Genomic DNA, 14,975 nt, shown 5'->3' with positions numbered 1-14,975 from the left:
TGGAGCCCTCCATAAGACTATTAAGTCCAGAGTCTAAAATTACTTAACTGCACCACAGTTAAAATGTTTCAGGATGGGAAGCATAACCAGGGTTAGGTTTTTCCTCCTCACAGATTTAAGCAACAAAGGTTCAGCAAAGGGCACTACATGGCATGAACTGAGTCCCGACAATCCTGTAGAAATGTACAGCTCATGAAATCAATCCAAGGGGAGATAATAATTCTGTAGAAACTTACAGTTCTTGCAGCTCTCCTCTACCAGTAAACCACAACCCAGAAACCTGGGCTTAGCTCGGTTTCTAAAATAGGGCGAAGCTTATATAAAGTTCTGCATTAACAAAGACCACAATGCACACCTAGCTGGCAGGAAAGTCCATTCATAAATAACAGGCTTAGCTTTTAGTTCAAGCTCAGCATAGGCTCGGCTTAGGTTTTAAATGCAGCTTATTAGCTTAAAGTGTAGGTGCAGACCTCAGTTGGAAAATCAGCCTACAGTTTCAAATGCTAGAGTGCAAGTATTAAAAACGAGGCAGGCTTACAGTGAACCAAAGCTTTGCCTTCCAGAGGGACTTGTCTTTTTCATTCCTGTTTTCATTCCCTTTTTCATTCCTGTTCACTTTCTATCCCCAAGGGACTCATCTGATCAAAACCCCCCATTAGACCACCATTCACTAGAACAACTCCTGTAGTTGAACTACACACCCTTTAAAAAAAAAAGAGGGGGAAAAAGAGTCCCCTGAGACTATTTGGCTGCAGCACAAATTGGGGGAAGCTAGCCAGGTACGGTATATAGCAGTGAAGGCAAGGCTCACAAGGAGCCTAGTTCTCTGGGCTCAGCCCTACTGACAAGAGAAGCAGGAGTGGGAAAGGAATGAGAATAGGATGTTACCTACTCATTTTGTTTTACTGCTATTTGGCATTATGAGCAACTGGAAGGAAAATCGATTCTGAACTTATTTGTCTTTGCCCTTTGATAGGTATTTTATCTGGTTGCTGTCAATCTGTGTAGATAATGTTTTCCTGCCCTTTTGTCTTATTCTGATGCAGTTTATCTGGCTAAGTTTGCAGCTCACAATTAGCTACTGTTTCTGTTTTATCTAGCTGAGGGGGATCAGCCTGTGCCCCAACAATTATAGTGATATTCATATGTGTGAGTGAATCAAGTAGTTCTGGGGAGGGGGAGAAAACAGCAGGGGTAGGGGCTTCATGTCTTGCTGTTCAGTGAAGTGTTTTCAATTGTATATGTTTTATTTTTTAAGAAGCGCACTGCTTAAAAGGTCTTGTAATGAAAGGCAGTCTATATCTGAACTAAAGCTTTTTGCTGTTGGAGGCAGATAGCAAAACAAATGATCTAAAATACTTTTGGTGATATCTAGGGATTGCTATGCTGCCATTTTGACCTGGATGTGATTATTCATGGTTTAATAATATCAAGATTTGACTCCTGGGACATGACTTACACAGCAATGGCCCTGAAAAGCAATGGAAAATGTAAACTAATATAAAATGCTACCCGCCTGGTTATTCATTTGTGATAGGTGCTGTTTCTTAAACTTTTCATAATCTGCACTGGCTTCCTGTTTCTAGGTTCAGCTCCAAGTGCTGGTTCTGATCTTTGCAACACTTAAAAAAAACTTGAGATCTAAGTAGTTTTTAGTTCTAATTGCAATACAGTGCAACGTATCATAAATAAAGAAAAAATATAATTAAAAACCATACAGTATCTAGCACAACAAATTACAATTTCTACAACAAGCGGAAAAGTCATTAAGTAGTCTGTCAAGACACTCAGCAATCTTCAAATAGTCTATTGGGGTGAGGAACCACTGATTTAGTTTTTCAGCTTTGATTTTTTTTTACTAGTAATAATTTATTTATATGCCACCCATCTGACTGGGTTGCTTAATTAAAACATTAAGCGCAGTAAAACATCAAACATTAAAAACTTCCCTATATAGATGTCTTCTAAAAGTCAGTTGTTTGTTTCCTTGACATCTGACAGGATGGCGTTCCACAGGGTGGGTGCCACTACCGAGAAGGCCCTCTGCCCGGTTCCCTGCAACTTCACTTCTCGCAATGAGGGAACTGCCAGAAGGCACTTAGAGCAGGATCTCAGTGTCTGGGCTGAACGATGGGGGTGGAGATGCTCCTTCAGGTATACAAGGCATTTAGGGCTTTAAAGGTCAGCACCAACACTTTGAATTGTGCTTGGAAACGTACTGGGAGCAAATGTAGATATTTTAGGACCGGTGTTATATGGTCCTGGTGGCCGCTCCCAGTCACCAATCACCACATTCTGGACTAGTTGTAGTTTCTGAGTCACCTTCAAAGTTAGCCCCACATAGAGCGCATTGCAGTAGTCCAAGTGGGAGATAACCAGAGTATGTATCACCCTGGCAAGACAATGCGCAGGCAGGTAGGGTCTCAGCCAACATACCAGGTGAAGCTGGTAGACAGCTGCCCTGGACACAGAATTGACCTGTACCTCCATGGACAGCTCTTAGTCTAAAACGACTTCCAAGCTGCACACCTGGTCTTTTAGGGGCCCAGTTACCCCATCCCTTCCCCATTTTGTGAGCTGCTTCTTTTTCAATTTTAAAACGGGCTAAAAGTTTAAATTTGAGGGTACTGCTTTTGCTGCTGGGGACTGATACTGCAGTAAGGCTGATACTGTTCTTCTAGGTGTCAGAGAGAAAATTCTGTCTTTGAAAGGACAAGAACAGCTCATGCAAAAGAAGAGCCCGTTTCAGATGTCACCACACTGGCAGAAACCGCTATTTGCAAGAACTACTATTTGCAGAAATTGCAGGCCAGCTGCAATGCAGAAAAGACAATTAATGTGAAGGACATCAAGGCTAGTTTAAGGATGCTCATCTGTAACTGGAAGGTAAAAAAGGCCTTACTTTCTATTTTTGGTAATGTTTGCAGGATGTGGCTGAAGATGGAACAAAACCCACAAAACTAGTTCAGTACACCTGGGACGCTCCCAGACTCTAACTGATATTCATAATATTGGATTTTAAGTTATTATTGTTGTTATTATTATTTATTTATTAAATGTGTATAGCGCACTTCATCCAAAGATCAAAAATACAAAATGAGAACACAAAATACACAATAGAAACAATAGAAACAAACCAACAACCTTCCCCACCCCCACAAACATGCTTTTGCCTGGTGCCTGAAGATATGCCACAAAGATGACAGGCAGAAAAGGCCCGTTCTCACGTTGCCACCCTCCAAACCTCTCATGCAGGTGACACCTTAAGAAGGGCCTTAGATTATGAGCACGGGGTCCAGGTCAGTTCACTTTGAATTGGGCCTGGAAACTAATTGGCAACCAGTGCAGTCAGGCCAGGATCAGTATAAAGCAGGCAACTCTTTATTTGTGCAGGGGTTGCATTTTGGACATTCACACCCGTCAGTGGAGTGCACACAAGCACGTTCCGCCCTCTTCCGGGTCCAAAATGACCTGTGCATCGGTGGTTGTGTGTCAATGAAATACATGCAGAATGGTCACCAACTGTATGCTCAAACCATCTTGCCTCCATGAGCAACCTGGCTGCTGAATTCTGCACCAGTGGAAGTTTCTGAATCACTGTAGTTTTAGTCATTGAAAAATTGATCCAGGAAGTGGTCAGTTGATTCTTAAGTGGAGTGACCATCCTATCTATATCTAGAAACTGGGTCCCCATGGCCAGTTCATGATTTTTAAAATTGACAATCATTTATAAACTTCTCTTGACAATATTAGTCTTTTGTTATGGGGTAACAGGACAATCCTATGTATGTAATCCAATGCAGTAAATTCAATAGAGTTTACTTCCCAGTATGTGTGCTTAGGAATGTAGTTGTATTGTATGAATATGCTTGGCTAGACATCTACTGGTTATTCTAGCAACGTATTTTTATTTTAAATGTCAATGAAACATTTTATTCAGAGATTTCTTTGTTTAATCACCATATCTCTTCATTTTATGTGTAGCCCATATGAAATTCTGAATTATTGTTGTTGGCATCCATCTGTTGGGAGTGCCACGTAATCTGCCTAATTTAGAGGCATCTTCCTACTTGCTCTGGTTCATGGCTCAAAGGGCTTTGGGAACAGCAGACAATCTGGCAAATAAGAGTTACGTCAGAGCTTCTGCTGGGTCCTATATCACTTGTGGGGGTGAGAGCTTTTCTCCTTCCAGCCTGGTGAGTACTTGAAAGCCTCTATAAATATAAAAAGCATAATACAAAGACTATTGTTTATCGTCTTGACCTCTTTGGACTCTTCACATAAGTGTTAATCTGATGACTGAGACAGGCAAAATACTGCAGCAAAAGGTCTCAATATATTGTGAATAGTTCTTCTCTTAATGCTGCTTAAATTGGATTTTGGTTTTGGTGTGTTTTGCAACAGTTTCACATTACTGCTGACTCAAGTTGAAATATTTATGCCCTGGCATCCCTGGGGCATTTCCCAAACTTTTGATACCTGTGGAACAGGGTTTTAGTTCTTTCGTTTTTCTTTGATCAAAATTGAATTTCCATCCTAAAACTTTAATAAAGGGTAAATGTATACATTTGTCTTAATTTGATCCCAGAACCATGGGCAGGAATATTGCTTGGATATTCAGTGCATTTCATATACTGTTGCCTCTCATCATTCAGGGACAGGGCCATGATTTCTAGTGATGTCACATGGGCTGCACTGGGGAATTCCTGCCAGTCTTTAACACTGGAGATGAGGAATGCATGGCCAACGGCTGTGTTTGCACTCCAACTCCCATCTGCCCCAGTCAATATGGCCAGTGGTAGGAGATATTTGGAGTTACAGCCCAGCAACCTCTGAGGTGCCACTAGCTCCCCATCACAGCTTATGCCCGACTTTAGATGAGGTCGCCCACTGCCCATAAAGTGGCAGAAAGGGTAGTGAAGGAAACTCTGTGGAGTCCCTGTCTACACAAAGAGGCAAAGAGTGATGGATGCATCCAGGAATGCACCTTAAACTACTTAGGAAATATGCTCTGACTCCTCTTATGGTACACTAATGGAAGGGAGGGGCCATAGATCAGTGGCTGAGCCCATGCTTTGCATGCAGAAGGTTCCCAGTTCAATCCCTGACATCTCCAGGTAGAACTGGAAAGACCACTCTCCAAAATCCTGGAGAGCCAGCCAGCCAGCAAAGACCAGAAAAAGCTAGATGGACCAATGGTCTAATTTGGTAGAAAGCAGCTTCTACATGTTTACAAGTGATGCTAAGTTACTGCCACTTGGCTCTTTACCTTACACATGTTTCCTGCCCTTTGTGGTCAAGTCCACCTTTCTAAGATTTCTAAGAAATCATTGCAAATGGCTCTCATTTTATTTCAGCCACAATGTCATACAAACTAAAAAAGGTAAAGGTACCCTTGCCCGTTTGGGCCAGTCTTGCCAGACTCTAGGGTTGTGCGCTCATCTCACTCTATAGGCCAGGAGCCAGCGCTGTCTGCAGACACTTCCGGGTCACGTGGCCAGCGTGACAAGCTGCATCTGGCGAGCCAGCGCAGCACACGGAAACGCCGTTTACCTTCCTGCTAGTAAGCAGTCCCTATTTATCTACTTGCACCCGGGGGTGCTTTCGAACTGCTAGGTTGGCAGGCGCTGGGACCGAGCGACAGGAGCGCAACCCCGCCGCAGAGATTCGAACCGCCGACCTTTCGATCGGCAAGTCCTAGGCGCTGAGGCTTTTACCCACAGCGCCACCCGCATCCCTAGTCATACAAACTATGATAGCTTAAAGAGCAATCAAGCTAGCCTGCCCACTTTGACCCTTTCCTCCCCAGCTTCCTTGCTTGGAAGCATCATGCAATTAGAAATTAATAGGTGCAAGAATCAAAGAGATATAAGCAGAACCGATAATTTTCCTCTTTTATCTGTCTCTCCATGACTTGTTGCCAAGAAAATGAAGCAGAAAGAGCCAAAGTCCACCAGCTCTACTCAGGCAGGCAGCCTAGGTTGCATTCTCCCCAGGATCAAAACGGCCTGCTGTTAATGGGTTTCCATCTGATACTGTATCTTCTAGTCAGGAGTTAGGCACTATCAGCAGGAGTTGCCGGAAGATAAACAAGGAGCGATCTTCAGAAGAGGTTATGGCAAACCTCCAACAGTGCAATAACAACAGCCCTTGGGACTACGACCTAGTTCTCACTGAGTGGTAAGACTTCAAGTGGGAGAATTGTATGACTAAATAATCCTCCATACAGTAATCCTGTGAGCCCTCTGTCTTCAGTGGTATACAGTACTATACAATACTCAGACAAGGGGTTTTACCACTGCAACAAGGCCTAAACATCCAGCTTTCCCAACAACCAGATTGTCTCCAAATCCACCCACTGGGAACACACACACCTTCCTCCTTAATACTGTTGCAAAAGTTGGGTACCATCCCCACCCTCTGCCCAGTGATAGGAAGATCCCAGGGGGTTCTAGGCATCCCCCCCAGTCTGTGTTCCTTTGGCGAATCCCATCACCTCAAACAGACACCCCAACACCTTGGCAATATCTGTCTCCCCAGGCCAAATGATTCCCTTCAGATGGCCAGTCAACACCTTTTGTCATGTTAACAGATTTGCTCTTCACTAGACCAGTCAGGCTGGTTTGCATAAGACAGTAGGAATTCCTTGTCTGGCACAACTTGTAAAGGTAAAGGTACCCCTGACCATTAGGTCCAGTCGTGACTGACTCTGGGGTTGTGGTGCTCATCTTGCTTTATTGGCTGAGGGAGCCGGTGTACAGATTCCAGGTCATGTGGCCAGCATGATTAAGCTGCTTCTGGCAAACTAGAGCAGCACATGTAAACACCGTTTACCTTCCCGCTGGAGCAGTACCTATTTATGTACTTGCACTTTGACTTGCTTTTGAACTGCTAGGTTGGAAGGAGCAGGGACCGAGCAACGGGAGCTCATCCTGTTGCGGGGATTCGAACCGCTGATCTTCTGATTGGCAAGTCCTAGGCTCTGTGGTTTAACCCACAGCACCACCCGTGTCCCAAATCTCAATTAATGAAAATCCTACCATTTACTAATTTCTAGGGTTTAGGGGGATCACCCCCAAAAATCTATAACAATACTCTTTCCACTACATCTGCAGGCAGAGAAGGGTTCACTACATTCATGTATTAACATGAGGGAGGCCCAAGAACTATGGTAAGAAGATGCTCAGCATAGGAAAAGACAGGTAAAGCATCTGCTGGGAGAGACTCCTGTCTGAAACCTTGCAGAGCGGTTGCCAGTCAGTGTGGATAATTCTAAGTTGGAGTTTTGCCCTTCAGGCATAGATGTTCTTCAGCAGTTTTTAAGATGAAGGAAATTCCTTCATGTCCAGACACAATTATCTATGCCTGAAGAAAAGAAAAACAACCCTCTAAATTTGCAACTAGTAAAACTTATCAAGTGGAAAGCATTTAATGTATCCTATTACAAAGGTTTAAAAAAACAAACAAACAAGAATTTGCTTTAATAATAAAAAGGCAGTAGCTTGAAGTAGGTTTAATAAAGAGACCCAGACAGAGGTTATCAAAAAAGGCCAGAAAATCTTGTTCTGTTTCTTAATGCTTGTGAAACATGAAGACCTTTGGCAAAGTGCATTCACAGCTATCCTAGTAGGAATACACCTGGGCCATTAAATTCAGAATGATTTTCAGAATGACAACCCTGGGCATCAAAGGAAATGCAGACCAAAATGTTCCAGTGAAATAAATGCTGCTTCCAAAGTAACTAAAGGCAACAAACCTATGCATGTGCGTAGGCAACTTCCAAGAAAGGCTCATTGACTTTAAAAGGCGAGACGTACGATCCGGTAAGTGTGCATAGGATTGCAGGCTAAATGAGTTATGTCAAATTAAAACCATAAATCAGTAGAGATCTCTAAGATGTAATAAGTTTCAAGCCAGAGGGTGTGAGGCTGCTTATTTAAACTCCAGTTCAGGAGTCAAGAACAAGTTGCCAGAGTTTCTTTCGAAATTTTTATGCATGACATTTAATTATGTGCATAATTATTTTTATACACAACATTTAATTATGAAGGCAATGGACAGTATGGCGAGGTCTATGCAAGCTGGGGGTCAGAAAATGAGGAAGGAAGGGGACAGGGCAGAAGATGACCAGCAGAAGCAGAGACTAAAGTTATCTTAATCTCCTTCCTCTACCTTATGAAGCAATTCATTTCCAGATAAAGGAGAAGTAGCATTGCACAGCAAATAGAAGTCTTTGGTTTGCCTCTATTAAGAACTCTGTAGACAAGGCACTATTTCTTCCACTCAGCTCTCCATTGGCAATACAGGCATAAACTGGCCTATCTCACAAGGCTAGCATAGGGCTGACCAAGAATGTGTGTGAAAAAATGATCTGAGCTATATAGCCGGTTATTATTGAAAACCAAGGACAAAGTTTCTTTCCTGAAGCCAAGACAGCTAATGCCAGCAGTTGTTTGTGTAAGTAGCATTGCCAATAAGAACAAGACAGCCTATTCACCTAAAACCGCAAGCCAGGGGTCAGCAATCTTTTTCAGCAGGGGGCCAGTCCACTGTCCCTCAGACCTTGTGGGGGGCCGGACTATTTTTTTTTTGGGGGGGGGGGAATGAACGAATTCCTATGCCCCACAAATACCCCAGAGATGCATTTTAAATAAAAGGACACATTCTACTCATGTAAAAACATGCTGATTCCCAGACCATCTGCAGGCCGGATTTAGAAGGTGATTGGGCTGGATCCAGGCCTTAGTTTGCCTACCCATGCTCCAAGCTTTGGGGCACCCTTTGGCTAGATGGCCTCAGCAGGCTTGCCAGCCCAATTAGCCCTATCAGTGTTGCTGCTGCCCATTCTCTTGCTCCGTGTCTCAACTCAGTCTGTGCCACTGCCCGAAAAGAGAAGGCAAGGTGGCACAGGCTGTTTCTCCTGTCGGGACCCATCAGAGGACAGGTGAACCAGCAACATGAGCAAAGAGTAGCAGCAGAATCAGGAGACTGCCAGTTCACTCCTGCTGGGATGTAAGCGTTGCTCGAGGCCACAGGCTTCCAATTCTGGCCCTGCACCTAACTATTAGATCTACTTGCCCAAACAAAATTTATCTCTGCCCATAGCTCCTCTTGTCCAGTCTCCTGCTGATGAGATAGCAATAGCACCGCACTGTTTCTGTCCACCCAAGTGTCCCTCCTAATAACCTTTCTCATTCCATGCCACCAATTAGTGATATTCCCGTGCACGCAAAATATAACATCACCCAAGCCACCTCAGAGGCCAAGAAACATTGCTTCCAACAGTGCACACAAATCCCTTTGTTCACCAAGGCAACGTATTAAAGCAGCAACCTTTTCCAGCCATGGGCTGGTCTACCGTCCCTCAGACCATGTGGTGGGCCGGACTATATTTTGGAAAAATAAAGAACAAATTCCTATGCCCCACAAATAACCCAGAGATGCATTTTAAATAAAAGGACACGTTCTACTCATGTAAAAACACAGATTCCCGGACCGTCTGCGGGCTGGATTGGGAAGGCCGCATCCAGCCCATGGGCCTTAGGTTGCCTACCCCTGTATTAAAGCCTCCCAGAAATCATCTTTTGGGCAGGAGAGTCTGACACATTCTCAGTCTGCCGCTCAGCTATGAAGGGGATGAAGGCCCATTTCTCACTTACGGCTAGCTGGTCGAAGCCGAGAAGCCTTGATGGAGCTCCACGGGAAGGCAGGAGTGCTACTCACATGACACCAAGTAGTTCTGGTGCAGGAGATGAGCCCCGCTTAGGTTGGTGGTGGTTAGGCCTCAAACTTTCCCCACAGTTTCCTTATAACTACAACTGGGCCTAGGCCCGTGGATGTCACATTGTGAAAGACTCTTTTCATAGCATCCTGCTTGCAATCTTTTTTTGTTAAAAAGTTTGAAGACATTGGGAAGCACAGGAAAGCAGCTTTCACAACTTGGTAGCAATAGTATCTCGCCCTCTGTTATACACACATATACCACAACGAGGACTTCTGAAGAAAGCCCAGAAGTCCCTTTTCACAGCCGCAGCATTGAACACTACTGATAATAATTTTTATTAGTTTTCAATCACTATCCAATAATAGCCTCGTTATAACAATACCAATTTATAATACAATTACTAATACCAGTCATTCAAATACTGAATTATATAATTTAGGTGCCCCCCCCCCCGCATGCTAGAATGGATTGTTTGAGGATTTTATTTCTGCGTTCCAAAACATTGAACACTATTATGGGTCATGACTGTTGAAACACTGGTCTAAAAATATGAGGCAATCTCTCTGTTCTCTCTCTCTCTCTCTCTCTCTCTCTCTCTCTCTCTCTCTCTCTCACACACACACACACACACACACACACACACACACACACAATTTTACAACACGTGAGTAGAGACCCTGGCCCAAAGAGGATTATTTGATGAGGATAGACAATTGTTCAAAGAAGGGCCTGCTTACCTTAAATTAACAGGTTTTTGAAACCTTGAATCATGGGCCTGTGGATGATTAGAAAGACAGAAGCACAGCACTAAAATCCATAAATTGGCAGTTCAGCTTGGGGTTTATTTAGATATAGGAGCCCCCACTGATAAGCCCCCCAAAAATGCTTCTGCATAGTAAGTGCTATTTTTCTAGAAAACGCCTCCCTTATTCTCTTATGATGGCAATGGCGCCCACCTGAGAGGTGCTAGAACTGAGTTATGGCTGAAAAAAAGCCCTGGGGCATATACCTCACACTCTTAACTAGGGCTGCCATTCGTCTAGAATTTCCTGGACATAGCCGGGATTCATCTGTCAAAAATGTCCTTGGCGTAATTTCTGGAAATCGGCTCAACAACTTTGCCAAACCTTTGTGTCCGGATTTTTACTTTTTGAAATATGGCAACCGTACTCTTAACCATCACACAAGTTCTCAAAGAGAACTTGCCTGGTGGGCAACTTCGTTGTTAAATCTGAATTCACCTCTGAGAGTATATATAACATGTAGCACACACTAGAAACCTTGGTTTCTAATCTGGATTTGACCTACCCAGTGGCAGATGGATTCGTATCCTAGGGTTCCAGTTGTCTCTCTCCCCTGTGGGAGACATCACTGCAATAAAAAATTCTTTCATTGGGGAAACCTGAATTATAGAAACTATTTGTCATAGCACCTGAAAGCTATCAAATTAAGATCAGCCTGCCCTGCTCCTAACCACACACAGAGTCACCTCTGCATCCTCACATACCAGAGATTCCTCATCTCAGAGAGGAAGAAACACTTGGCCTCTGGGTGGGCTGACATTCTGTAGCCTTCTCTTCCATTTTTCCTTTTTCCATTTCCTGAGATTAACATAGCAATGCAAGAAATGCCTCTGAATTGCAGGCGCGTGAGGCCAAAGTTCATCCAATGAAGCAATCAACACATTTCTCCTTCGCCCACAATTAAGAGAAAAACAATGCACAGGTGGAAAGGAGACAACAGACCGCAGGGCTAGTCTAAGTCACTTTGTTGTCTGAGACAAAGGAGATGGTGCCCTTTTCTGTTCCACACACAGAAGCTGACTGGTCTGCCAGCTGACTCTTAATTCAACACTGGTGATGGGGTAGTGCATCTAAAGCAATGGGCTAGAATAGCAGAACCAGGACATGCCATGTAGTAGTCAACCATTTCCCCTCAGTTGGAGGACATAGCTGTGTAAGGGAGGCTTAGGGAGATCGGAAAAGAGGCTGCCACCATTGCCTCCAGCAGCTGCTGCCTGAACTCGAACCAGTCCTGACAGAACGTATGAAAATCAGAGAACTTAAAGGATCTTCCCACCCCAAAAAATAACTATGGAAACCAGAGGTCTCCTATAACACCTAGCTGAAACTGCTGAGTGGGGTTATCTGGAGTTTTGGAGTACATTGTCAGCAATATGATGACAACACACAGCTCTACTTCTCCTTTACATCTGCAGGTATGGATGTGCTGGACCTATGTCTTTCCTTGGTAATGGACTAGGATGAAAGCCAAACTGAAGCTCATTCCAGGTAAGACTGAGGCACTGAACCCCTATCTGGACAAGGATAACCTAATTACTGTTATTTATGCTCTGCTAACAGCTTGGTTAGATTACTGCAACACATTATATGCAAGGGCGGCCAGGTTACTCATGGGGGCAAGATGGTTTGAGCATATTATATTGGCTGCCAATTATTAATTATTTCCCTTCACCATGGAGGTTTTGGGGTGGGCTACAATTTTAAAAATGCAATTGTTAAAATAAAAATCAGTTAAAACAAATAACAGAATAAAAGGGTAGGTCCTAAAATATACATGAGGTGTCAAAGGCTAGGGGTAAAGAGGCACATCTTCAGCATTCAATGAAAACTCCATAATGATGGTGCCAGATACACTTCTGTGAGGAGGGGGGATTCCACAGTTTAAGGGGTGCCACAAGGGTTGCCCTCCCCTGAGCCACCATCACCTCCAAACTTCTGAAGGCAGTGGAACTACCAGAAGGGTCCCCTCTGCCTGTCTTCAAACAAGTGAGCCTGTGGGGAAGGCACAACAAGCCCCACAATCAGCAAAATATTACTAGTTTGTGCTGTGGCGAATACTAGGTGGTATGTTCAGATACATATGTCAGGTCAACGATGTACTGAGACAGTTTCATGGTTGTCATGAAGTCTTCGCCCAGCCTCAGAACAAATATTGGAAGTCCCTCAATACAATCATGAAAGCGTTCTCCATCACCACATTCAATATTACATTCTGCCAGCTTGGTGAAGGAGTTTGTAGTACAATAAGGTGGACAGTGCACTAACAACATCCCCTTTCTGTTTCACTGGCCACAAACACCACAAGCCATCACTTGAACCCAGACACAGCGTGTATCAGTCTCATAGTGAGGGAGATGGATTTTTTTTTTTAATGGGTGATAGTGACCTCCCTTTCCTGCCTCTCTGACCTATGGAGTGGTGTTGTACTGAGCACCCAGGCAGAGACAGCCGGGTTAGAGATGAGGAATCTGTGGCCTTCCAGATGTTGGACTCCATCAACCCTGATCATCATTGGCCATACTGGTTAGGGCTGATTTTGTTTAGAGTCCCACAAGGAGGGCCACAGGTTCCTCATTCCTGATTTAGTGATTTCAGCATGTAACAATCAACTGAGCCAGTTAAGAGATTAGAAATCCATGCTTTTTTTTTTAGGTCAGCAATTTAATGAGCACCTTTTCCTGCAGCAGAATTTTGATTGCTAATAGTATAACACAGTCCTGTTACCTGGTAACCAAGAAACAGAAGCCAGAATTAAGCTACGGCAGAGAAGAGTCTGGGTTGTTTCCCAATGACTTCCATGGGACACAACATAAACAAACCTTATGGGAGGGGCATGTAATTGTTTTTGTTCATTACTATGTTTTGTGTGTTTCTATTGTAAATAAAATGCAGTGATCCTTGGATGAAGGGTGGTATAGAAATTTATTAAGTAAAAAAATAAAAATGTAAGGAGACTGGGAAATGAGAAAACATCCTCTCCAACTTCAAGATACTGGGGTCACCAATTACAGGGAGCAGATTGACTTCTCCAACTAGCATCCCTGAATGCATCCTTGATTTTCTTTTAAGTCAATGGTTCTGGCACTTGAGACATGGTCAAGGTAGGGCAAAGCCTGCCTTCTACTTGTGACACAGAGTCCCACTGAGTAGGGCCCTTCCAATACATAGATTCACTTTCCATCATACCCTTTCTAGTATGAGTAGCCAACATGGTGCCCTCCAGATAACCTGGAACTACAACACACATCAACCACAGCCAGAAAGACCAATAGGGATGATGGGTTCTGTAGCCCAAAAACATCTGGAGGGAACCATACTGACTACTCCAACCAACATAATGGCTGGTATTCTGCTAGCTGCTATTCCCTAATAATTTTTCAAGAAACAAACTCTTTTCAAATTATTACCTGAATTAAGATACCTAAATCTCCTTCTGAAAATTAAACCATTTTATAGGTTCATTCAACAGACAGCTGTAATTTATTTGGTACATGGGAAAATGACTGGATCTAGGCTATTTTAGATCTAAGCTATTATAAATCTGTGCTTATTGTCATCTTCCTAAGCAGTAAGAAACGGGGGCAAGTGCAGTAATACACTAGAGGTTATCTTCTCCTTCCCTAGAATTAGGCCTTCTTATTGTTCAGAATTATCAAGTGATTTATACCATCCTGTACTCACATCCGAAACATAATGGAACTTTAGTAAACAGGTCAACAATTACTGACATTGATGTTCACCTTGGGAGCTGAACAAACAGAGGATGCAAACAACTTCATGTTATTCCTTACCAAGGAACTGCCCTTACAAGACATTATCCAATATGTGATCTGGAAGTAATTGGGATGTGTCTTGCACTCAGATGTCTGTGCAACACCAGTACAAGACACTTGAAAAATGAAGCAGCAACCTGGGAACCACAGAACCTACTTATGTTCTAAGACATTTCTGCACCTGAGGCAGAAAATATAGAGAGGCTTTGCTCCTCATCCTGCTGCCCACCGGTAGTGACAATCATAAAAATACCTATACTATTTTTAAATTAGTTTCCAAAGATTGCTTGAGGACTCCTTTTGGCATAATGGATGTTGCCTTAGAAAAATAAAACTTAAAATTATAAGAATAAAAACATTAGGAGTGCAAAGGAATTTCAAACAAAAGGTGTTTACCTTTTAAACTTCAAAAAGGGTGTCTCAAAATGGCTTTAAGAATGGGTTTTTCCTCTTCAGTGATGCCAGTGGGTGTCTGCAGACCCAGTACGCCCCGTCCTTCAAAGGTAAACGAGGACAGATAGTAGTGACGGGGTAAGTGATGCTCTACTTATTTGTTCCTACCCTACCCTGTTGAAATAACCACCTTGGGGTGGGGTTGCTGGTAAAATGAGTTTACCCCACAACTGATGTACAATACACATGTGATATTTTGAAAATTAGCACAAGTGGCAACTG

The 14,975-nt window shown here is 43.3% G+C and overlaps 1 protein-coding gene and 1 long non-coding RNA gene across 4 annotated transcripts in view; one reads left to right on the top strand and one right to left on the bottom strand.

Moving 5' to 3' along the window:
- The window catches only part of MGAT3 (beta-1,4-mannosyl-glycoprotein 4-beta-N-acetylglucosaminyltransferase), a 49,484-nt gene that overhangs the window by 2,724 nt on the left and 31,785 nt on the right, over positions 1–14,975 (bottom strand). Inside the window, exon 1 of one of the 2 annotated variants that reach the window (XM_081210876.1) lies at positions 9,660–9,791. The exons of the other annotated variant lie outside the window; for it this stretch is intronic. The gene's annotated coding sequence lies outside the window, so the exon portion shown is untranslated. Of the gene's footprint in view, positions 1–9,659; positions 9,792–14,975 lie in introns of those variants that run through there. 2 annotated transcript variants of the gene reach the window in all.
- Positions 8,166–13,430, top strand: LOC308596085. Of its 2 annotated transcripts, none has more exons than XR_014012307.1 (3): positions 8,166–9,012; positions 11,943–12,015; positions 13,180–13,430. It is a non-coding gene; the product is annotated as an uncharacterized lncRNA (long non-coding RNA). The 2 variants fall into 2 exon arrangements; XR_014012308.1 differs by lacking the exon at positions 8,166–9,012 and adding an exon at positions 9,674–9,766.

The sequence above is a fragment of the Podarcis bocagei genome (genome assembly GCF_964188305.1).
Source record: "Podarcis bocagei genome assembly, chromosome: 10".
Classification (NCBI taxonomy): domain Eukaryota; kingdom Metazoa; phylum Chordata; class Lepidosauria; order Squamata; family Lacertidae; genus Podarcis; species Podarcis bocagei.
The sequence above is the reverse complement of the archived record's forward strand: the minus strand, read 5'-3'. Positions and strand labels throughout refer to the sequence as shown.